Genomic DNA, 25,790 nt, shown 5'->3' on the forward strand with positions numbered 1-25,790 from the left:
AACAGATTTTAAATTATGAAAAAAAAAATAAGTTGTGAAAACATCTGGGGTGGCTGCTACAGCTTGTTATGTTTATAAAACATGTTGGAACCGGCGGGGGCCACGCACACTGTACATTTTTTGGCAGTTTAGAAATCATGTGTAAAACTGTAACTTTTATGAAATGGTAAGTGTTTATGGAAGCTTAGGGGGCGGGGAGGTAGACATCGGAGCGGACCCTGTACTTCCTGAAGTCTTTTCCCACAGTTTCTAGGGCAGGGTTTTGTTTTGTTTTGACTGGTATTTTTTCTTTCTTTTCCAACAAGGGGAAGTGCCTTGTCCCTGGTTCGATTCGTTCTGGACCGGGCAGGTGCACGGCTGCCGCCCTGATTCGGTCGCACTTGGGTTTTACGGTGCGGTATTGCTTCCAACCGTGTGGGAGTTTACCCTTGGTTCTTACTTCACGCCATGTCCTCTCCCCACATCCACTCAACCGGAGAGTCTGTGCGCGCGTGTTTGCTCAGCTGAGTTCCAACTCAGTGCGTCCGGAGGGAGGCGGGGGGGGGGGGAGGGTTGGAGTCGGAATTCAGCAGTTGCAGGCGACAAGGGGCCTCGTGCTGGCTGAGGGGAGACTGTTTCGGAGATGCCCCAGAAGCAGAGATCTTTGCGGGGTGAACGAAGAGACTCAGACTAGAAGTCAAGCCCCAATTGTCTCTTACCCCTTGGGGCCGATTCAGGGGGCCTCCTGGTCTGTAGGCTAAGTCGGAGATCCTATGCTTAACACTGTTTCTTGCATTATGCTTTAGATCAGTAAGTGAGAGCTTCCTGAAGGAAGGGATGAACTTCCTTAGGTCTGCTTCTTTCTTAAGACCAGCATTCTGAGCGTTTGTCAGATGTTGGATGAATGAACCCATCAATGAACGGTACCTTAGGATTTACTTTACGTTACGTAAGACTCGCAGCAGCAGCAAGTGCGAAATCTAAGAACTACAGAACCCCGTCGTTCCGTGACATGGCCATTGAGATGCCAGCTCTTTGTTACTAAGGATGCCTTCTCAAACGTGACCACTGTCAGCTGGCCAGGGTGTCTCATTCTCTTTGTGACCACTGGGCAGCTCCCTGGAGAAGAGAGGACCCCCACGGGGGTTGTGCTCACAGGCGGTGCTGATTGTTGTTCTTTTTTTGTCTTTTTTTGTCTTTTTTTGTTGGGTCCATCTCATGGAGATGACGTCATGTGTGCACGGTGATGCCCACACCGCTTCGTCGTAGAAGCTCAGTGCGTGAGAGCTTTCATACAGCCGCATCAGGACCCTGTATGATCATCTGTGGGGCCCAGTGCAAAGGGAAACTGTGAGGCTCCTGGATCACAACTGAATAACTTCAAGGGGATGACAGCAAAGCCTTAACCAAGCACAGAGCCCTTCTGAGCAGGTGCCCCCTCTAGGCGGGGGCCTCGTGCAGCTGCTCAGGCCACAGGCCCAGGAAGCCGGCCCCGCCGGTGTTGTCACCACATCTGCTGGTGGCAGGCCCACTGCTACGGCCTCTACCTCCTTCCCCATCTTCCTCTTCCTCCACAAGGCATTATGCAAGAGTCTCTTACCCGGCTTCCTGTCTCATCATTCCCTTTGCCCCAACTCTTTCACTCAGGTACTGAACGGAGCCTCAGGGTGGTCTCAGCATTTTCCTTTCCTACTTAAAAAAAAATTTTTTTTAATGTTGATTTTTGAGAGAGGGAGGGGGAGGGGCAGAGAGAGAGAGAGGGAGACACAGAACTCGAAGCAGGCTCCGGGCTCCGAGCTGTCAGCACAGGGTCGGACACGGGGCTCGAACTCGTGAACTGTGAGATCGTGCCCTGAGCCGAAGCCTGACGCTTAACCGGCTGAGCCACACAGGCGCCCCTCCTTTTCTCCTTCTGACTTCTCTCCTGATTGACTTGAAATGTCTCAGACAGGTTTTGGTCGCCCTCTCGAGACCGAACCTAACCACTCCTACTACAGCAGGCTGCTGCATTGCTGCAATAATGATACGAACGTATACATATTAAAATATAGATTTTACACGTTCCTGGGAACCTGGTAGGTGCACCCAGAATACCAGCCCTCCTTACCTTCTCCTCGTCACTTGCTGGAATTGATTCCATCATACGTCCAGCAGGAATCCTTGGGTGTGGGCAGAATTCCTTCCTTCATTCTTTCATGTGTCATGATAATTTTTCTCCCCCACTCATGAGTTCTGATTTTTTTTTCCTATTTGTTCATTCAGTCGTTGTGTTACTCAGCCTCGTTTACTGGTTCTCAGAATACACAAAGATGGAAAGAAGGCCAGGGTAGCCTCCACGATATTTTATGATTTCTCCATCCTCTCTTCCAGGTCTCTAATCTCTACTCCTCATATCATACTTAAGATGAAGGGTGTAGCAATAGAATGACTCAGAGAGGTGAACTGAATTGGCTAAGACCACATGGAAGGTTAGTGACTGCTATGGACTCAGTTGTGCCCCGCCCCTCAGTTCGTATTTTGAAGCCCGAACCCCAGTGTGACTAGACTCGGAGACAGGACCTTTATGGAGGTAACTGACATTAGAGAAGGTCATGAGGATGGGGCCCCGATCCAATAGGACTGGTGTCATTATAAGACAGAGACACCCGGACAGCTCTCTTTCTCACCATGTGCACACAGAGGATATAGGCCGTGTGAAGGCCCGGCGAGAAGGCACCTGTCTGCAAGTCAGGAAGATTTCTCATCGGAAACCAAATTTGCTGGACCTTGATCCTGAGCTTCTGGCCTCCAGAATTTGGAGAAAATCAACTTCTGTTGTTTAAGCTTCCCAGTCTGTGATATTTTATGCTAGCAGTTCGAGCAGACTGATAGAACGGCAGAGCTTGGATTGCAGCCTAGCAGGAACTTCTGAGTTTGCCTATAAAGTCCGTGCAGATGGTGACCGAGCCTTTTACTTCTCCTGCGTCTTCCATTGACTCCATGCAGGATGCATGAGCATGCATGGAGAGGCAAAGTGACAGTGAATGCACGCTGTGCATTCATGGAGAGGACTCCATGAGCATGCAGGAGAGGCAAAGTGACAGCAAATGCACGCCCGAGGGACAGAAGAAAGTCACTGATGCTCCATTAGCTGGTATCTTTGATAACTTCGGTTCTGGATATCTAGCCAAGGCTACTTAACAAATCACCACATAACGTGATCTGATGGCTTAAAACAGCGACAACTATGTGCTTGCCCAGGATTCTGTAATTTAGGCAGCACGCCAAAGGGAGAGCTCGTCTCTGCTCCATGTGGCCTCAGCTGGAATGGCTCCTAAGTGGCTAGAGGGTCCACCTCTCAGATGGCTTACTCCCACGGACGGCAAATTGGAATGCTGGCTGTCTGCGAGGAGCTCAGCGGGGGCTATCCACCGTGTCTGGTTTCTACCTCACGGGTCCTCTTCCCCCCTGGGCTGGACTTTCGACAACATGGCAGCTGGGAACCCAGAGGGAGCAGCCTAACAGCAAATGTTCTAAGCGGACAAGTCCCAATGTCCAAGCTTGCACTGCCCAATAGAGTAGCCACCAGCCATGTGTGCCTACAGGGCACTTGAAGGTTAGTCTGAATCAAGATGTGCTTTAAGGGCAAACTTACTCTGAAAAATAGAAAGAAAAATGTCCCTAGGACCTTTTTTCAATATTGATCACATTTTTGAATAATATTTTAGATATATTAGGTTAAATAAAATATACTCCTAAAATTGACTTCATCTGTTTCTTTCACTTTTGTTTTTTAATGTGGCTGCCATAAAATCAGAAATTATGTCTGTGGCTCACATTGTATTTCTGTTGTGCTGGTCCCTGAGTTTATCAGGCCTCTGCTTGTGTCATCTTGTTATTTTCCAGGAACCAAAGCTGGTCACATGGCTAAGCCAGAGTCATCCTGGGAAGGGGCTCCACAAAGCCCCACAGAATATTGGGAGCAGGGGTTCATTGGGAACCACCCAAGTGACGGTCTACCACAACTGTCAGATTTCCATTTTGTTCAACCTTAAAAAACAATATAATACACTTTGGTAAAGTGACCTGATATAAAAGCTCTATAAAAAGTCAGAAAACAACTTCCAGCATCATACATAGTAGGATATAGTATTGTGGGTGTTTAAGCAGTGACCATGCAAGTAATAACTGCCTGTGGTATGCAAAGCACCAAGTGCTGAGGAAGAGGCTTAACAGGTTCCCATGTGGCTTGAAACCTGAGAAATTCACAATGAATTTCTTGAATGGAAGAATGAATAATACAAAACTGTGCTATATTAAGACCTAGTTGTGTGTTACAAAATAAATGCCATGTGAGATACCTGCTTGTCCGTTGTCTCTCCAATTATATCATGGTGTGTGTGTGTGTGTGTGTGTGTGTGTGTGTGTGTTTCCCTATCTAGGGTTCCTGAGATTTAATTCAGGGGATTGGAAGTAGAACAAGTATGGAAATGTTTGATGAGTATAATTTAACAAGATTATTTCCCTGTGCATTTCCAGGGGAGAACCATAGCAAGGCATGTCTCATGGGTGTTCCAAGAAGACGCAGAAGGAAGAGGAATGAGGTCAAGGGTATTTCTCAAAGAAGGGGTTCTTAGTGGTGGGGTGGGTTTCAGCCCCAAGCGAGAAATCAGAGGACCCTAAGACTTTCCCAATGTGTCGTATCAGCAGACAAAGCTTCTGAGATTGCTTCACCCTCAGGTGAAGTGGGATGAATTTCATATTTTTGGTCTCAACCTCAGGGGCCTGGGTTATGACATCCACACAGGGATAGAAGAGAGTTGTAGGTAGCTTGCTAGGGCCACCATAACAAGGTACCACAGACTCTGTAGTGTAAACGACAGAGACTCATTTTCTCACAGTTCCAGAGGCTGGAAGTCCACGACAGCTTTGGTCTTTTGTGAGGCCTCTCTCCTTGGTGTGCAGACGGCATCCTCTCTCTCCCTGTGCCCTCACACAGTCTTCCCTCTATTGTGCCTGTGTCCTAATCGTCTCCTCTTACAAGGATACGATTCCGATTGGATCAGGGCCCATCCTAACACCCTCACCCATACCACCTCTTTAAAGGCCCCGTCTCCAAATTCTGTCACGTTCTGAGGCACTAGGGGTTAGGACTTCAGCATATGAGTTTTCAACATTTTTGAGGAACACAATTCAACCAATAGCAAATTATTTCTAGGATGGGCCCTCTCACTGACAGAATAATTTCTGTTATTCAAAAGCATAAAAATTTGATTGCAAAGTAGAAATGGATAGAGTATCCCAGATGCATGACAAAGGTGCCTATTTCTTACTTTCTGAGGCCATCTTTATGCTACAAAACGGGACCAAAAGGCAAAGTTGCAAAATTAATGGGAAAACTGAGACTTTTAGGTGAGTGTTACTGCTTGTGTATACACATGCACACACATTTGGAGGGCACTTTCTGATCCTTTTGTTTCCCCTCACTTGGGTCAGAAGCAGTGCCTTCATTAAGACAAGAACACAGCCCTGGGGCTTTGGACAGAAGAGCCTTTTCTTTTCTTCTTTTTTTTAAAAATGTTTATTTCTTTTTGAGAGACAGCATGAGTGGAAGAGAAGCAGACAGAGGGGGACAGAGGATCTGAAGCGGGCTCCGCACTGACAGCAGCAAACCCAATGTGGGGTTTGAACCCATGAACGGCGAGATCATGACCTAAGCCACAGCCAGATGCTCAACTGACTGAACCATCCAAGAGCCCCAAGAAAGGCCTTTTACGAGAAGCCAGGTTGGAGCTGGGCTGTAGACCCAAATATCACAAACCCTACAGCCAGTGAAGTTGGGAGTTAAGTCATAACCACATGAGAATTCTTCACTCCTCTGCTTCAGTGGCTAGTGCTTTGCCTACTGTAGGTGATTAGTACTTATTGTGTAATCACTGCTGAAACACCTAAAATTCTCTCTCCTGTTATGTACTGAAGCTGGAAGTTTTTGCTCGGACTTTTTATAGAGCTTTTAATATCAGGTCATTTTACATAATTGCCTTATCTTGTTTTTGAAATCACACAAAACGGAGGCATTGGAAGATGTGGTATAATATTAAGGACGTGTCAACTTGACTGAGGGAGGGGGAAGAGCATTCCAGAAAGAAGAAACAATATGTGTTGGGAGGTAGCAGGGTGAATCCCAGGAACTGAAAGTTGCCCAGTGGGACCACAGAAGACAGTAAGGGTTGTGCACTGGGATACATGGTCTGGGACATCAAGAGTGTGTCATTTGGGGAAGGGTTGAGTCCCAGAGTATTCCGTCTCTGTCTTGGAGGGCTTTCCAGGTGGACTGGATGTTTTCTTTCACTGTGTTGTTTTTCATGCCTACCCCCCTACATCAGAAATTTTCATGGGTTCAGGTGAGCGGGTGACACCTCCATGTGTCAGAACTCCTCTTTTCTCCTTGACCCCCAGTCCCCATGGCAAGGGAACTTCCTAGTAGGTGGTTACAAAAAGTACTTGTTCCTTGGCTACCATGGCGGTACCCTAACCTGCTACCTACACATTTTCTGGAACCCCTCCCAGTGCTGCAATGGGGGTGCCTCCCCTGTCCTCTGATAACAGTCTGATGGCAACAGCTCAACTTGACATCTTCCATTTTTTTTCTCTCTGTCTCCGGTTCCCCTTTCCAGATATCTTAACGGTGAGGTTGCTTGAAGGTGTCCCAGCCGATAAAGCTTGAGGAAGTCCTACTCAGATCTGTGCAGAGGGTCTTAAACTCAGGGGGTGATGATCCCATCGTTCCACATCTTCAGGAAAGAAAAGAAATAACAGCCAACTGTAACTCACTCAGGAATTACAGCAATTTGTTGTCCCTTCTTTTGCCTGGGATGCTTCTTCCCCAAATATCTTTATGGCTCCTTCCCTCCTTTCCTTCAAGTATCTATTCAAAAAGCAGAAAGGGCTTCCTTACCCTAACTTCTTTATTTTTCTTTAGCCTGCTTTATTGTGTTCTGGAAAGTTAACGTCCTCTGACGCTGCGGAAGTCATAGTTCACCCAGCATCCATTCATTGTGTAAGTGCCTTTTGAGCACCTACTATGTGGCAGGGACCATGCTGTGTGGTACTAATGAAGAGCGGAACACGGAGAAGACTTCTGCCCTCCTTCTAGTCTAGACGCAACTAACGAAGAAGTGATTAAATCCATCCAGCCATCTCACCATGGAGACAGGGAGACCTATTGAGGATTGCCTTCACTTGAGTGGTCAGAGGAAGACTTTTGTGAGAAAAAAGGAAAGGATCAGAGGGCGTGGGCTGCACCAGCCTCTGCTCTACCGGCTTCCAGCTCTTGCTTCTCTCAAGGCATGTGGTCTCACCCAGGGTCGGAGTGGGCTGGGCACAGATGCTGTGGCATCCCCCCCCCCATCACCCTGTCTTCCTCCCTCTCCACTTGGACCTTCCCTTCCTCAGTTCCAAGACAGACACTTCCGTGTGTGAATGTTGATGGGCACGACAGGTGGTCCCGGTGTGGGGGGCTGGGAAGAAGACGGGCTCATTCTGACCATGTGCCATGACATTTCAGAATGTTTCACCCCCCCCCCCCCCCCCACCGGGGACTGCTTGCCCAAGCCTAATTTTGCAGCCCTTTTCATCTGATGAAACCCCAAGTCTTTTCAAGGTATAAAATAGTGATCTTTTCAACATGCAGATCTGGTCATACCACACCCTCCGGCCCACCCTAGTTTAAAACCTTACAGTGGCTTCTCTCCGCTTTGGGGATAAAAACCACTTCCGAACCCTGGGTTAAGAACCTTGCGTGGTCTGGCTCCAGCCTCTCCAGCCCTATTTCCTACTAGTGGGTCACACTGAGTACCTTTCAACCCTTTGGATTCGTCCTGCTCCCTCCCAGCTTTTGTATATGCTGTTCTTTCTTTCTGGAATGCTTTTCTCTCCCTCTGAACCAAATTAACTCATCTCTGATATTTAACTCAAAGTTAGTATTTCTTTAAGGAAGCCTCTCATGATCCCTTGTGTTTTTCTTTGATAACATGTGGCCTGTAGCTGATTCCTGTCATCTCCCCCATCAGAGAGTAAGCTCTGTGAGGTCTGGCACTGTGACCACCACTGCCGACCCCTGGATGCCCACTCCTAACACAAGACTTACCACGTAGCAGCTACCTGTTCACGTTTGTTGAATGAGCGAACGACTGAACAAATGGAAAACAACACATCTTTCTTTGTACTCCCCTTTGGGCATAAACAAGATCAATTAACAATTATTGGAGAAAAAGTTCCCGTCCAGGCACACGGTCCACTATGTAGAAAATATTGGGCCACTGATCCCGCGGAGGCAATCCCTTCCTGTTGCAAGTGATTTGTTGGTTGCGCTGGAGGGAGTCCTGCTTCAGAGACAGTGGTGTTCATGTTCAGAGTGGATGAGGTGGGGGCGGGGGGTGGGGAGGAGGTCGGAGGAAGAACACTCCGGGTGAGCTGACCTCTCTGTCTGGATCACGGCTTTGTGTATGAGTCCTCATGTGCACCCGTACATGTACGAAGCCTACTTCTACGGGTGTTTGCCCACTCTTCTGCTGTTCCTTCCTTCTCAACCCAAGTGATAGTTTGTTTTTCCAAAGGTTGCTGGTGTGAACGGAAAATTGGTTAGGGTCATAAATAAGATTCAAGGGGAGTAACTGGCCTAGATTTGGGGGATGACTGCCCCTCCCTCCCCCCTCTATAATTTATTGTTTTTCTTCTGTGGAAAGCCAAATGATATTTCTCTAATTAACAGACACAGGCGACTATCATATAAATCAACCTCACAGCCTTTTTAGTGATGCAATCGCTTTATGATCACGGGATATAAATTAAACATCACAAATGCATCTCAAGCAGCAAGACACAATGGAGTCAGAAAGAGGGGTTTTCTGGCTCTGGGGATTGTAGACGCTGAGGGATCTTCACTCAGGAAGCTGCTGATTTTGCCCCAATATAACCGGGGTCGGGGTATAGCCTGCCGATGGACGGGGACACCATCCATCCTTTCTGCTGTATGTTGAACACACATCCCCTCTGTTGTATGTTTCTGTATGTTGTACGTTTCTGTACAGAAACATACATCCTTTCTGTTGTATGTTGCCTGTAAGTGTGATTGCATGTACGCGCACGGAGAGCCCAGGATCTGGCTTCAGCCTTGGTACCTATTCCCTGTGTGACCTTCCGGAAGTCACTTGTTTCCATGAGCTCTGTTTTTGCCTCTGTCAGTTGGAGACAATCACAGTACTTACTTCATAGCATGACTGAGGGCATTCGTACATGAATACATGCAAGGCACTCAGGATAGTGTCGGACACCTAAAAAGAACTTTAACTCATTTGAACTCTTACGACTGTGGTGACCATTATCACCACCCCCAGCCTCATATTTCGCGTCTCCCTGTTTTATTTTGCACCATCGCTTGAGATGCTGACTTCTGGGCCACAGACCCTGCCACCGGGGGTCGATCCTAGGACTCCCCATGCGAACATGCTCCTCGATGCTTCTGATATTGGCAGTCTGTGAATCACGTTTGGAAAAGTATGGATACCATGCACAGCAGGTTGAGGCTTTTGCTAAGCACCTAGCTAACGTAAATTCTACCTGCTAGGAATGAGACAGTGCCAAAAAACATCCAGAGAGCAGATTTAAACTGATTTTTCTACTTCCTGCTAGGGCATGGCCTCTAAATGGAGTGGCTTTGCTGAAGGCACTATCCTTCCCCTCCTCCCTCACCCAGAGCCAGGTTTCTGTGAGTGTGGGGGATGCTGGGAGATGATACCCCATCTGGAGATAAGGGTGGGGGAACTGAGCTACAAGAGATCCTTTCTATTCACACACCCTTGGATATGCTGCCTTCCTTTCCATCTCTTACTGTTTCCCCAAACTTGGGAGGTTTTTTGTTTCTTTTTTTTTTTTCTAATTTCTCCTCCCCACACAGAACTTTGGGGAGTTACAGCTTCTAACACATGTATATGTTCATGATCTTATGTAAAATGCTAACATGAGATTAGCAGCAAGGAGAGGTTCTGATCTCTATGCAACAGATAAGAAGACTGCGGTTCCGAAATAAAAGGGATCTGGGGATCTGGGTGGCTCGGTCGGTTGAGCGTCTGACTCTTGATTTTGGCTCAGGTTATGATCCCAGGGTCATGGGATCGAGTCCCGAGTTGGGCTCTGCACTGGGCATAGAGTCTGCTTGGAATTCTCTCTCTCTCTCTCTCTCTCTCTCTCTCTCTCTCTCTCATTCTCTCTCATTTAAATAAATAAATAAATAAGGATTTTCCTGAGGTCACACAGTTCTTAAGCGATACATGAGTTTTGATAAATTTTAATCTTAAAGCTACTACTGTGTGTGGCACTGTGGCATAGAGGCTTTGGTCTGTTTCCTTGCTTAGCAAGAGATGGCTCTGGTGAATGCAGTCATGTATAGACTACCATATTTTGGGATGAAGTGCACGTGAGTCTGTGTCCGTGTGTCCCTCTGTGTGTGTATTCGGGGCAGCGGTTCAAAGCCCCCTCTTACAGCTCTTTGCCCTGCACTTTCTGGGTGCCCCCAGTATTGTCCCACTCACCCCAACCTCAGGGACTCAGCTAAGTTCTCCATGTCCAACTAAGAGAACACTGTCTTGAGCCTATTTTGGTCATTTTAAGCATGTTCCGTGGCCATAGTCTCTAGAAGTCATGGGACATTTTGTGGAACATCATGACATTTTAGAAGTTGAAAGAATCATGTGTTTGAGGACACATGGGCCATTTCCTTCTCCCCTGTAGCCCTTCTGTTCAGTCGTCCAGGCATTTCTGTGGTTGCCGTTCGAGGGAAGGGTGAGCCAAACACAACGGAGAGAAAGAAAGGAGGATTCTTGTATTGGTTTTTACATTCTCAAAGCTTGGGCTGCAGGGTGAGGGGAAGAGCCACAAGCATCATTTGAGCGTAGATCTGGGGAATGCTTATTAAGCAAGGAATCCACGAAAGCCCCGGACTTTGGGAAGGGAAAAGGTGGCAGGGAGGTAAAGAAGGAAAGAGTTTGGTGGGCTTTGGAATGAGCTTTGAATAGAGGGAGCCTGTGGGGCAGGACAGAGCCAACATCCAAAGGTTCCTCGGCCTCTGCCAAAGGCCTTGTTTGTGGTTTGCTCTTGAGAGGTGAATGGGGGCTTCTTCTGTCTCTGCAGGAGCCCAGCCCCTACTTAGCTGAGGGTAACACAGAACCTGCCCTGGGGATCTAGAGTGGCTGCCCTTCCCATTGGATGAGCCCCTTTAATCCAGTCAGTATGCTGTGGGGTGACTGGCCCACAGTTCCCATCCAACTTATCCCATGTGACCAACCCCCATTTCAATACCATGGGACACTTCCTTACATGTGAGGCAGAAGATATGCACCGTGGACACCCACAGGGTGGTGTTGTGGGTTTTGTTTTGAGGGTTTTTTTTTTAACGTTCATTTATTTTTGAGACAGAGAGAGACAGAGCATGAACAGGGGAGGGTCAGAGAGAGACAGAGACACAGAACCCAAAACAGGCTCCAGGCTCTGAGTGGTCAGCACAGAGCCCGATGCGGGGCTTGAACTCACAGACCATGAGATCACGACCTGAGCCGAAGTCAGACACTGAACCGACTGAGCCACCCAGGCGCCCCAAGGTTTTTTGGTTTTTTTTTAAGAGTTCATTTCTTGAGAACAGTTTTAGACTCACAGCAAAGTTGAGGAAAAAGTGCAGAGATTTCCCATATACATCTTACTACCATAGATGCATAATCTTTCTCATTATCAACATTGCCCACCAGAGTGAGACATTTGTGACAATCGATGAACCTATATTAACACATCATGATCACTAGACACATCATGATCACCAGGAGTCCGCTGTCTACATTAGAGTTCACTGTGGGTGTGAGGCATTCTGTGGGTTGGGACAAATGTACGAGAGCGTGGATCCATCCTTTTAGTGTAACGGAGACTATTTTCACTGCCATAAAAATCCTCTGTGCTCTGCCTGTCCCATGTATTTCTGCCCCCAACCCGTGGCAACAACTGATCTTTTAACTGTCTTTTTCCAGAATGTCAAATAGTTAGAATCATATGGTTCCTGGCCTTTTCAAATTGGTTTCTTTCACTTAGCAATATATATTTAAGGTTCCTCTTTGTCTTTTCATGGCTCCATAACTGATTTCTTTTTGCTGAAAAAAAAAATCCCATTGTCTGGATATACTACAGCTTGTTTATCCATTCAACTCCTGAAGGAAACCTTGGTTGCTTCCAAGTTTGGGCAATTATGAATCAAGCTGCTATAAATATCATGTACAGGTTGTTGTGTTGACATCAGTTTTCAACCGCTTTGGGTAAATACCAAGGAGCAAGATGGCCGGATCGTATAGCAAGAGTGTGTTTAATTTTTGTAAGAAATCTCCCAACTGTCTTCCAAAGTGGCTGTACCATTATACGATCTAACCAGCTATAAACGAGAGTTCCTGTCACTTCACGCCCTTACCAGCATTTGGTGTTGTCAGCCTTCTCGACGTGGGTCATTGTAATAGGCTTGTAGTAAGTAGCGTCTCACTTTGTGGTAGCGGTGTTAGAAAGAAACCCTTCAGCGCCAGTTCTTGAGTGGGACCAGTTGAACCATCTCAGCCATCTCGTCTACCTCCAAAGCCGAGACGGTGGTCAGTAAATCCGTGTTACATGTATATACCTGGGAAATAAGGCCGTGCAATCTTGTGCCAGGTCCGATGGGATTTTATACTATATTTGAATATAAACACGTGAATACAAGTGCCAACAGTTTAGAAAAATTATGGGAGGCAAAACTTGAAGTGAGAAAAATCCATCAATTCTTTTTCCTGTATGCATGTATGAATTGGTTGATACAGTACCCATTGGCTGAAGACCTGAAGAGTAGAGCCAGTGTTTGATTACAGGGGTAAGATCCGGGCCTGGGCTTCTAGAGCATCACTTTCCAGGCATTGTGTCCTGAGAATCCCTCCTCTTTTCCTCTGGAGTACTGTCCGGTTTGCTTCCAGACAATCCTGATGCCTGACACTGGGGCTTCAGAGCGGTGACAAAACAGGGGAGCACGGGGGCCACGACAGCGTCCTTTCCACAATGGCCACCCGTGGCACTTTTAAAGTCACGGGAAATATACCGTGTCCTAATTACCCTGTGTTGCTCAAATGTGAGCCACAGGCCATGAGGCCAGGCTACCATGCTGCTGCTGCCCATCCGATTCAGCTGAAATCCAAAGCTATTGAAAATCTTCCCAAGGAACCTTGAGATATAACATGGCTGCCAAATTTCTGCTCTTACAGCCACGTCTTTTGTCCCCTGCTGCTGTTCTGAACTGTGAGTTCCATCCTGTGTCAGCAATCTTCCTGTTAAGGCCCTATTGATCTGGAGACGGATGAACTTATTTTTCTTTTCAAGGTATAAAAGTACACGTGGTCCTGGCACTTAACTAACTCGATGGTGGGAGGAAGTCGGCTTCTGGCGTGCCCTCCCCCTTCACCCACCATGTCTAATTAACATGGAGTCTACCTTCTTTGATGAGTTCATAAGTGTTTCACAGACAGGCGGGATGTAGCAACTTTGCAAGACACTGTTTAAAGATCTTCGACATCTGAGAAAGCCACAAAATCCAATAATCCTACTTTCAGAACTGCAGGGTGTCCACTGAGATCAATCTCATATCTAAACATCACATAAAGAGAGTGCATTGCATTATAGACTGGTTTCTATTGAACACCACCTAAGAAACAGCATTAGACAGTTTTGGGGGGAAAAAAATGGAGTCTATACCAGAGGGAATGGAAAAAAAGGTTGTCAAATTCTGGAAAATTTTCCCCTTGATCAAAGCTGCACTTTCAGAATCGTTCCATTATTAACAAAAGTCAGCTTAGCTGCAGTTTCTCTTCCGGACGATTTCTTGACGGAGTAAATGTTGGGAATAAACTGGAGGGGCTTTTATATTCTTCTTTGGACACAAGCAAAGCTGTTAGGAATTCTTTCCCTGGCAACTGCAGTATACCAGCACAAGGTCCTGTCGGAGGGGTGAACGGGGGTCGAAGGTTGTTTTTTTTCTTGGTGGGGGACACCTAGTCCTGTGCCCATTCTGGCATATGCCCCTCGATGCAAGGTGTGTCCGGCATTTATAAGGAGCCAGGACCCAAGCACCAGAAAAGGAAACATTGGGTTCAGATGTAGCAGATCTTCCTTCGCTGGGGCTTAAGGAAATGGTGAAATCCTCTAGGAGTGTTCTTTCTTGAGAAATAATAACAGCGAGACACGCTCTCTATTTTTCTTCAGGAAAAAAACAGATTTACTTAGCATAACATATTTTATTTAATTTTCTCAGTGTTGTTTCTATCGCCGTTAATATTTCCAAACCTCTGCTCTATGGAACACTAAATCTTTGTTATGAGAAGGAGATATTCTTACCCTTAATTAAGCTTGAGAGAGGCTGAAGTGTTTTGTAAATTTTTTTATGTTTATTATTTTTTTTTAATTTTTTTTTCAACGTTTATTTATTTTTTTGGGGGGGGACAGAGAGAGACAGAGCATGAACGGGGGAGGGGCAGAGAGAGAGGGAGACACAGAATCGGAAACAGGCTCCAGGCTCTGAGCCATCAGCCCAGAGCCCGACGCGGGGCTCGAACTCCCGGACCGCGAGATCGTGACCTGGCTGAAGTCGGACGCTTAACCGACTGCGCCACCCAGGCGCCCCTATGTTTATTATTTTTGAGAGAGAGAGAGAGAGAGGGAGGGAAAGCAGAGGAGGGGCAGAGAGAGAGAGGGAGATGCAGAATCTGAAGCAGGCTCCAGGCTCTGAGCTGTCAGCACAGAGCCCAGTGTGGGGCTCCAACTCATGAACTGTGTGATCATGACCTGAACCAAAGTCGGATGCTCAACCGACTGAGCCACCCAGGCGCCCCGAGAGAGGCTGAAATTTTAAAAGGCTGCTTCACTGCAGGACTTTTTGGAGCTTTAAACATGGTCAGGTGTCCTGTGAGTCTCCAAGCGGTTGGAGAGAGAAGCTAATGTGAATTTCCAAAATCTATTTGATCGTGAAATTCTTTATCAACAAACCTCTGTCTCTTATGACTGACTTTTTGGGAATTATGCTCTTGGAGAACGCTGTTCCCCCCGGTGCACATCACATTTCATTAGCACCTCACCTTTTAGTCTGAGAAGGATGGCTCCGAAAGAAAGGAACATCAGGTGGGTCAGGGTTTCCCTTAAAATGCCCTCCCGCATCTTCTTTGAGCCGAGCCTGGTTTTCCAGAACCGCAACAATTGCCCAAGCCGCCAATTCAAAGGCAGCCGTTGGTCATTTGGCTACATCTGAGCTGTCATAGATACAAACAATAGCTGGGGATTTAATTATATTTCTTCGAGCAGCTCCAATTTCCTCATGCCTATTCTGTTTCTGTATACTTGAGACGCTCAGAGTCGAGAAGTCTTGTCTATTTCAGGCTCCACATCCGGAAAAAAAAGCACCTCAGAGGTGTAGCTATTTCTTTCAGCCAGTGTAGGCACCTAAAGCTTGGTCCCCAGTGTTTTAGCCTGTATTACGCTTACGAGTATCACTTTATCTGACCTGGCTCCCTGTACCGTGACTTCTCTGTCTCTGTCTCTCTGTCTCTCTGTCTCTCTCTCTCACTGTCACTCTCTCGCTCTCAAAAAGGGCTTAATCTGAAATTTTTGCTTACTAGGATGTGGACCAATGCCCCTGGGACATGTGCAGATGTGGGACTGGGGAACAAAACCGATTAGAGGAGAGTTAACTCAGCAACCCCTACGTGAAAAATGTAAAGTCCTCACACTGCTCTGTGGCCTCTCTCTTGTACCAGTTCCAACGTACGTGCATTCCATGGCGTTGAGTTGGTGGAGACACTAACTCTTTTATGGCCAAATGAATTAGTGGGTTATTTATATATTTTAAACTTACTTAGACACTCCCTTAAGGCTCACAGCCAAGTCAATAAAGTTATGTTTGAAGATGGAGTTTGAAATTCTATTTTCATTCATTTTAATGGTTTACAAGCAAATTGCATTTTCTACTTCATTCTGTGACATAAGTCAATAGGTATCCAATGTAAATGTAGTTCATTTATATCTGAATTGATGTTCTGTCCACCATTACCTTATGTTTCTAATGCATTCTGATACATTAGTAAATAGGCTTGTCTGATTAATCATTAGCACATGAAAAGAATTAGCTGCTGCCTGCCAAATGGAATTATTGACACTGATAAGAGGACCAATGATGGTATCACCTGGAAATGGAGTATGCGGGTAATTTAAGAAAGAAAATGCCTCAATAAATAAGCAGAACCTTGAAAGTATTTCCTTAATTTTTCATATGATAGACATTCTAACTTCTACTTAAACACACACACACACACACACACACACACACACACAATTTCCTAACATTCAAAACTCGCTGAAAGAAAGTCTAGATTTCCTCTACGAACTTAGTTGCCTAAAATGTACATCTCTTTTCAGTCTGGGAAAGAAATTGCTTGGTCACTAACGCATGGAGGGTGAGAGAGGTTTTAGCACCTTTGAGAAGAATTCAGAACACAAAGGAAGTCCCTTGAAACCCTCTCTATTGTGATTCACAGCCTGAAGTTGAGCCTTTAAAAAAAAAAGTTTATTTACTTTGAGACAGAAACACAGGAGGGGCAAAGAGAGGGAGAGGGAGAGAGAGAGAGACAGAGAGACAGAGAGAGAATCCCAAGCAGCCTTGGTGCTCTCAGCACAGAGCCTGATGTGGGGCTGGAACTCAAGAACGCGAGATCATGACCCGAGCCCAAACCGAGAACTGGATGCTTAACCAACTGAGCCACCCCTGTAGTTTAGCCTTATTTAACCTGGATACCTACCTACCAGATGGCCCGTCTTAATTTTGGCCTGTGAGATCTGTGTGTGCACACACGCAGGTGCACACAACACAGGTGCGAATTTACATGCTCCTTTGGAGAAACGTCCGGCTGCACGCAGTCTCCACTTACGAGCCCCCTAGGGCGGACCTTGGGCAGGGGGGACAGACTTGAAGTCTGTGCCTGGGATAAGGCAGCCTGGCATACCTAAAAGGGTCATGGCCCCATCATTCTGAAAATGCTCCTATAATTCTGCTTTGTTATGGTCTGAGCCATTAGATTTAAAAGCTCTTCTGTGTGATTGCCAAGTACATTAATGGGAGCGAATGGTAAAAGTCGAGCTGCCCGAGCTGCCAGCACTGGTGCAGCGTCTTCAGGCAGCACCGCGGTGTGGCGGCGAGTGGCAGGCACTGTTGCCGAGATTTGCTTTATTCCGGGCTTCGGCGCGGTGCAGGCGGTGGTGCGACAGAGTGCTGTGTGTGGTCACCCTTGCTCCCGGAAGACCCGAAGCCGGCGTGCTGAGTGCTTTTGCAGTGTGGCTGACAAAAGGGCGTATCCCCTTAGGAGATTTCATTATTGAGCAAGGATGCTGATGAAATGAGTCAGGAGCCTGACTTCTGACATGTCTTTAGTGATGCACATTCTCTGTTTCCTCAGTTTCCCCATGGGTCGAGTGCTAATAAGCATTGCTGTCCTTCCTTCCTTCCTTCCTTCCTTCCTTCCTTCCTTCCTTCCAAGGTGTTTGGTTTTCAAATGGTTTTGAAACTATTAAGGGATGGGGCGCCTGGTGGCTCAGTCGGTTAAATATCTGACTTCAGCTAAGGGCATGATCTCGTGGTTCACGAGTTCGAGCCCCACGTCGGGCTCTGTGCTGACAGCTTGGAGCCTGGAGCCTGCTTCCGATTCTGTGTCTCCCTCTCTCTCTGACCCTCCCCCAATTCATGCTCTGTCTCTCTCTGTCTCAAAAATAAATCAACGTTAAAAAAAAAAAAAACCATTAAGGAAAGGCGTATGAAATACCAGATGGCAGAGGTCCTGTTTTTATTGTAGTATGTCTTCTCTCTTTATTCTTTTTTTAAGTTTCTTTATCTGAGAGAGAAAGGGTATGTGTTGTGTTGCACCGTCAGTGCAGAGCCTGATGCGGGGCTTGAACCCGTGAACCATGAGATCATGAGCTGAGCTGAAACCAAGAGTTGGATGCTTAACCGACTGAACCACTCAGGTGCCCCTGTCTTCTCTCTTTAAAATCAAAAGCCACTTGAAGACCTGTACTGTGGGTTCCCAAGCAGCTCGGATTGAACAAATATTTATTTAAATTTAATCAGTCAAATGACAAGCATGTATTTCATTTGCTCATGTCACGTTTTGGGGCAGAACCTTCTCTCGTGTTTAATGTCACCTGCAGACTCGTGTTTTGCTCATTCATTAGTCTACATGCTCGCATGGATTCCTTTTGAGGTTTGCGTCGTCTCAGAAGGCAAGATAACCAGAGGACCTGTGTGGGTCCTCAGTCCCATACACTTTCTTAGATATGGGTTCTAGTGGGAGGCTTTCTCTACTGTTTCCATAGGAAAAGTTTTCTAAGACTTAGCAGAAGTAAATGCATGCAGGGAAATGAAAATGCGTGGTTCCCTGGGGGTTGACCTGCTGCTCGAGAGCCGAGGACATTGGAGAGGTAGAACAAGACAAGTCGTAGTTACAACGATGAGCTCAGAAACCTGAGTGCCTGTGTTCTCATCTGGGGCTTTTCAGTTATACATCAGATGGCACTGGGCGAAGTTACCGTTAGCACATTCTCCCTCTGTTTCCTCGTTGGTAAAGCGAGGATATTGATAGCACCTAACTCGTGGGATTGTTAAGAAGGATAAAGGAGTAAAGCACACAGGGCATTGAGTATAACGTCTGGCTCATAGTGAGCATTCAGGTGCAGACTTAGTGGCGGGTGGGTCTGGCTCCCTGTGAGATAGGATATGAAGAGTTCTGAGCGCTGTTCTTAGATATCCTGGGGTGTCAACAAGGTGATCGGGTCCTCAGGATGACTCCAGCCTGGACACCTGAAGATTTCTTTCCCCAAACTCTGAATTTTTTGCCTCTTTCACTTTTTTTTTTTTTTAATAGTGCTTGTCCCTCTCTTTCATTGCCGTGTCACCGGTGCCAAGAATAGTGTCAATGTCTGGGCGACGCTCAGGATTTGTTAAACATGCAAATGACTCTTCTAGTCCCCAAAGTGTCCCTTTGCTTTTTCTGTTGAGTTGGAGACACACTTACCAGATTCATTGCAACTGACTTCCTTTTCCTTACACCTAAAATAAGAGTAATAGAGGACTATTTTTTCTCTTAATAAAATAGTGTTTTGAGTGTGTCAACACCGGGCCCTATAAATACCACCACACTACACATCTGGGGATCCATTGGAATCACCCTTCAATGAAGCTGTCACTGAGCAAACACTCGGCTGGGACGCAAGGACTTTCTTATGCCTTCTTCCCCAAGCTCGATCATCGGGTAGTCACTCTGCTTCCTAAAACAGCACCCAGAAAGGTGGCAGCAAACCAGTCCCTGGGCAGGGGCAAGAAAGCCAAGAAGTGTGATATTTTATTAATTATTACAAAAATAACCTGCAGGGCTGAGGCTCGCCACCGCAAAGCACAAGTGTGAAAATCCCACTTTGCTGGCGAACAAAGAACTCCTCGTTAACTACAAAGATCTTCCCTCAGCAACATGTAAAGTAGGAGGAAAGAAGAGAGTGCAGACGTTATCAGCATTTAAAGAAATGAAAAAGTTTACCTCCGAAAGGTGATGTTGTAAATCATATTTCCTTCCAGGGTAGTGGTATATTCGGCAGTCTTGGGCATTTTCCCAAGACTTTTTTTTTTTTTCCTGCCCCAAAAAGAATTTAGGAAACAGGTTGACCATTGATTCATGTCTTCCAGTATGTTAGCTATTAATAACCCTCTCATTTCATAATTTTTCCCTCTTTTTGAATGCATTCCAGATGTTCACCTTGCAAATGTGAATTTTAAATGCTTACTGTTGCAATCATTTTGTGTCCCAGGGACTTTAAACACATTTGTAGCCCTCTTTTCAGAACCTTCAAGAGACGGTGACAAGTTAAGGAGAGAGAGGGAGTGAGAAAACATACCTGTGATAGAACACAGAAAAATGGATACAGATTTGAAAATAGATACATCTTTTTGACTTCTAGGCATTTTATGACTGTATGTCTGCACGTATGTTTTTAAGAAATTGATCTCATGCTTTTATTTTTCATAAGTATTTTTTCAAGAAATCGATCGACAAAATGGATTTATTACAGAGTAACAGTGAGATAAGTAAAACTTAGCTTCAACTTGTGGTTCAGACTGCTATTTTCACACACAAAAAATGGCAGCTGATGAAATTCTCAAGACAGTCCACCCTCTGTCTTACATGGTGGCATTTTAACACAATGTAGCATGACAAAAGTGGTCATAGAGGAGATGGTGAGAACAAAGCAACTTTTTTTTTAAAATATCTATTTATTTTTGAGAGAGAGAGAGACAGCACGAGTGGGGGAGGGGAAGAGATAGAGGGAGACACAGAATCCAAAGCAGGCTTCAGGCTCTGTCTGGGCTGTCAGCACAGAGTCCGACATGGGACTCGATCGAAACCACCAGCTGTGAGATCATGACCTGAGCCGAAGTTGGACGCTTAACCGACTGAGCCACCCAGGCACCCTCAACAACTTTTTTAAACAAAATGGACTTTTTACCAATTGCCTATTTGTTAGGTCAAAACTAGGCTGGAACTTTTTTTATCAAGAAATGATTTTAGGTTCATGTGATTTGATGCATGAGAGTAAATTTCTCTTGGAACAAAGTCTATGGTTTAGAGTATTGTTTGTGACTATCTGGTCCATTTCTGGAGAATAACGTGGACGCTTAAGATGAGCAAAGCTCTGCGTGCCCTACATCTGTTTGCTGTATTAATCAGGGTAAGGTTTGGCTGCTATAACAAAGAGATCTAACAATACAAGAGATGTAAAGAACAAAGGGGTTTATTTCTCTCTCCCGTACCAGGCCCCATGTGAGTAGTCTGGTTACGCAGGCAAGCCCTGTTTCCACATAGGCATGCACGGATCCAGGCTCCTGTCAGGTCATTTCTCCTTGACACCCACAGCCTTGTCATCATCTCAGGGTGGAAGCTGGGTTGCCATGATACTCAGGTTCCAGCCAGTGGGAGGAAGAAAATGGAGAGGAAGCGTGCCCAGTATTTCCATAACCAGACACATGACTTCCTGGCATGTTCCACAGGTGAAAACTTTGTCACCTGGCCAACGAGCCACAAGGGGGGTTCTGGAAAGTGTGGTCCTGAGGAGCACCTGGAAGCCCTGTGGCAATTCTATGCCTGTGAAAGGAGGAGGGGACACATTGGATGGCCTTCCAGCAGTCTCCATCACAACCAGCTTTTCCTATCCCAACACACGCCGCTTCAGGCCTGTGTACCCATGGGCCGTCTCCTACCCCATTGCACAGGGTTATAGAATTTTGCCAAGCACCAGGCCTCAATTTGGTAGCCCTTTTCCCTTGCTCAAGGTTGCCAACTTTTTACATCAGCTCTCTTTCTCCACCCCAAACCTTCAGGGCGCAAACAAACCAACAGACACATATCGACTCTTCCCCACCCACTCACTTGTTGTCTCCCAACTTAACCCCAACTTCCTTTCTTGTAGCCCTTTCTACTTCGCATAATCTGGAGCCTGCCTTGAAATAAACCAACTAAATAAACCTAGGCATAATAATACTGGCTAAGAAGTCCTGTGTCTTCCCCCCCACCCCCCATGTCAACCTTTATAGATGGCATTTCTTCTTTGGTCCTTGTGGCTTAATTTGCAGGACTGATACAGGCTGTGAAAATATCCACTGCTCATCTTCACAATGTCAGCCACTAAAATTAATATGAGTGTGCTCTCCTGTGGGATCCGGCATGTGTAAAGAATATGGACTCTGGAGGAAGACTGGTCTGGGTTTGAGATTCCTTTGCCGAGTGGCTGCGGCTCCATTTCCAATTCAATTCAATTCAGCCTCAGTTTACTCAGTTTACTTGGAGGAGAATAATGTGATTGTCATGGGCATCAAAGCCCACGGAGTTCACAGGGGTCAAATATCTGGCATGCGGGTAGTCCCTGAGTTCCTGAGCCTCCTTTGCTGTGGACTTGTTATTCTTATTTAGATGAACCATTTAATTCCTTTAGGCCTCCGGCTCCTCACCTGTAAATCAGGAATTAGGCTTGCCTTACTTTTGAAACAGTGCTAATGGGAGGAACGAAGAACGCAAGGGATGGGAAGACACTTAAGGGGGAAAAAAGCAACAGATCTTAAAAAGGGCTCTGGACTAACTATGTGGTATTTCTTGTCAGTGTCCCTGTGCTGAGATGTCGGCTGCTTTGGTTTCCAACTAACGGACGGTATTCTTCCAAATACACAGCTAGAGCCAGTGTGTCCCATAGAATTCACAGAATATGAAAGATTCTCCAGGCAACTATTATTATATCTGTTTAATGCCAAGCCCTGCACCTGAAGAAATAGGAAAAATAATTTGTTCTATAGTTGGGGTCAGACTGGTCTAATATTTTCAGCCTTTAATCTCCCCCAGTGGAAACACCCTCCATTAAATGGACGTACTGGAGAGAGTGGAAGGAAATTAACAGAATGTTGCCAGTAGCTCAACCCCGTGAAAAAATATTGTAAACTTGTTCTCTGGTTTCCTGTTGGTGACATGATCTTATAGCCAATTGGGGGTGTTAGGGACAAGAGTTTGTCTATTCTTCCCTGTGGTGTGGTTTTCCTTGTTGCTGTAGTTGGTTTTATGTCCTAAAGTTGGCCTTGGCAACTGAATATCGACAAGTCAGCTTGTCTATTTTTTTTTTAATGGGTGATGTTTGTTTGTTTTTGGTTTGGAATTATGAAAGTGTTAATTACAGAAAATTTGGAAAATGTAGTAAGTTATAAATAAGAGATTTATGGAAACACCGTGACTCTTAATAAATCGGTTTATATCTTGCAAAATATGTGTATTTCCTAACTAGGGATGTGAAATGAAATGGCAGAAGCAGGGAGGAGAGGCATTAAGGGCTTGAGGTTACAGAAGTATTTTTGGATTCTCACTTTGTGGCGACACGGATTGGGGTAGGTATTTGTATGGTTGCTGTGGCCAACGTAAAGGAAGTAGAGGGCTAGAAGGAAACTGTGAAGTGTGTGTGTGTGTGTGTGTGTGTGTGTGTGTGTGTGATTCTCACATTCTTCTTCTTCCATCTCTTCCCTCAACATGGCCTTCGAATCTGAGCAGTGATATTGGCAGGACTGGTGGGGTGGGTCATTTACATGGTGTAGGTCCCCAAATTTCAGTGGCTTAACATAACAAAGGCTTTTTTTCCCCAGCACACGTCCCCCCACAGGTTGGCAGGAGGACTCTGCTCATCACGGTGACCCAGGGATTTAGGTTGACAAGAGGTTCCACTTGACGAATGTTTCCATGACAGTCACAGGAAGAATCACGCACTGGCTGTTTAAGTTTCTGCTGGACATGACAAGCATATCATCAGGTTATATTTTATTAGACAAAGGAAGATACGTGGTCACATCTCATTTCATATTCCCAAGAGAAGAGAACGAGGATGTTTGTGGAAAGTCCTAATGACACCCTCAATGGGCAATGAGAGCACCATGTGCCTTCCAGAGAGTTCCTACCATGCTCAGCCAAGATTCTCCCAGGTGTGGGCAATAGGTGTGCCTTTTATAAATTCTGCTTCCATAAGTCCTAAACCCTTGCCAGTATGATATTCACCCTGGAAGGTACTAGAGAACAGGGCCTGTCTGCTCATTTTTCTATATCAAGCCTCCAACTCCTATCTGCCCAAGGCGATGGGATGGTGCCCTGACCAGAATCCATTATTCTTTGGTAGAATTACCTTGGGAAAATATTATTATCAAAAACTGTGGTCCTTTGTTTTTCTTCAATGTACAAGTTGTTTTTTGAGTTAAGGCATCCTGCTTTGATGTCACAGCTTCACGTTGGAGGGATCGTACAAAACACACATGCATACATACTAAGCACTTACTACGTGGCAGGCACTCTGTTCTGTACTCCTGATGCAATGTTGAAAAGGAAGAGAAGAAAAATACAGTCCTTATCTTTATGGAGCTTTTACCATGTTAGGAGAGGCACACACTAAGGAAATAATGATGACACAAATGTAGAATTTCAACTACAATAAAGGGCTATGAAAGGCACTTTGCCCTGGTCTCATGAGGAATAAATGTTAATGAGGTCCAGGGGTATGGGTGGAAAGGGCATTTAGGCCAAGGACACAGCATGGAAAAAGCCTGGTGGCAGGAAGGTAATGATGGCATTCTGGAGTCTGAAAGAAGACTTGGCTGAGTGGACACAGAGAGGACAGCATGGTTGCATACAAGACCTGGTAAACCCCGTTAAGGATTACTGTTTTAAACTAAAGAGTAGGAAAACTAGATTTGCATTTCAAAACAAGTGCTCTGGAGGCAATGTAGGAAGTGGAGGGCCATGGGGTGCATGCTGAGTATACTATGAGTTCAACTGCATTGCCCAGATAAGACATGAGCTTAGACTAGGATGTGGTGGCAGAGACACTCAACAGACTCCTTGAAAACGTTGCTCCACGTGCAACAGGAATGCTAAGAGCGTGATACAGAGAAAGTCTCTCTCTCAGTCACTGTATCATGAGAAGAAGGCTACCATGTTGAGGGGACAAATGGACAGTTTTCATATTGATTCGCATGTCAAGGGTAGAAGCATTGGGGGGGGGGTAGCAGTGGGTACAAAAGGGTCGCGTATCCAGCTATTAGCGAAGATTGCTTTGTCTTTTGCCCAGACATGGCTGGATATATCAAAAAAGAGAGCTAAGTGAATATCTTACTTTGATCCTCTAAATATTTCTTTTTTAGTGCAGAAGGTATTGTACTATTTATATAGCTTCTGATGGGGACACAGGAACCTCCTGACCATTGTCCAGACACTTCATGGCCCCACCATTGAGGTCATTTGATTGTGTTTTACCTAACTTAGTAGAGGAGTTGTAATTGTTCTTTATGATAGAGAACTAAGCCCTAAAACTAAACTCTGGGCATAGACATCTGGCCCATACTCTTCGAGCAGACCAGATGTTTAAAATAAAAATGAAAATTTCTGCATGACTAATGAGATAGGGTCACAAAATATAGTCAGTGGGGGAGCGGATGTCAACTCTTCACTGATTCCCTCCCTAAAGACAAAAAAAAAAAAAAAATTGCTTCCAAATAAGTCTAGCCCTGTGTGTGTTTTCTTTACTTCCATAGTTCATTATGCACACTGCGGTAATTTGTTGACAGTCCAAGGCAAATCCATGATAAAACCAGAGAACTTCTCCAAAGTAAATATTTGGTGCTACAAAATAGGGCTTTTTGTTTTGCACATTAATCCAATAATAAAATGTAGTCTGTGGGAGGAATAAGGAGTGCTTGCTAATTTCCTAAATTGCTGTAGGTCACAGAAGCGTCTCATTGATTTGAAAAATTATTTTGTTTATGGAGAAGTAATATTCCCAGTCAGGAAGCCCAGCTCCTTAGTGCTGTGGCCAGCTGCGGAGGCCTCCAGATGCCATGGATAGGGGAGAAGGAAATGGGGGTTCGGCCTGCCCCAGTCTATGTCCTGGATTTTGAAGGCAACATGGGAGGACAGCCAAGAGGACAGATGTAAGTGAGCTCTCAGAAGCTAAAACTCTGCCCGAAGCGTTAGAGTCCGGAGCAGCAAGTGGCCTTTCCGCTTTGGTTAGGGCTTACCAGTCCCATCCATGCTTGTGTTACAGCATTTCTAGACTTTGACTTTGCCCTGCAAGTAGCTCAGTGAGCAGAGGGTGCAAAAGCAAGGGATGGATGGATGTGTGAC

At 45.7% G+C, this 25,790-nt stretch overlaps 1 long non-coding RNA gene across 4 annotated transcripts in view; it reads left to right on the forward strand.

Moving 5' to 3' along the window:
- LOC125153127 (uncharacterized) overlaps positions 1-25,790 on the forward strand; it is a 558,449-nt gene that overhangs the window by 279,187 nt on the left and 253,472 nt on the right. Inside the window, exon 3 of one of the 4 annotated variants that reach the window (XR_007147416.1) lies at positions 2,350-3,688. The exons of the other annotated variants lie outside the window; for them this stretch is intronic. This is a non-coding gene — a long non-coding RNA (uncharacterized LOC125153127). Of the gene's footprint in view, positions 1-2,349; positions 3,689-25,790 lie in introns of those variants that run through there. 4 annotated transcript variants of the gene reach the window in all.

This window comes from Prionailurus viverrinus, chromosome E2 (genome assembly GCF_022837055.1).
Source record: "Prionailurus viverrinus isolate Anna chromosome E2, UM_Priviv_1.0, whole genome shotgun sequence".
In the NCBI taxonomy this organism is placed as follows: Eukaryota; Metazoa; Chordata; class Mammalia; order Carnivora; family Felidae; genus Prionailurus; species Prionailurus viverrinus.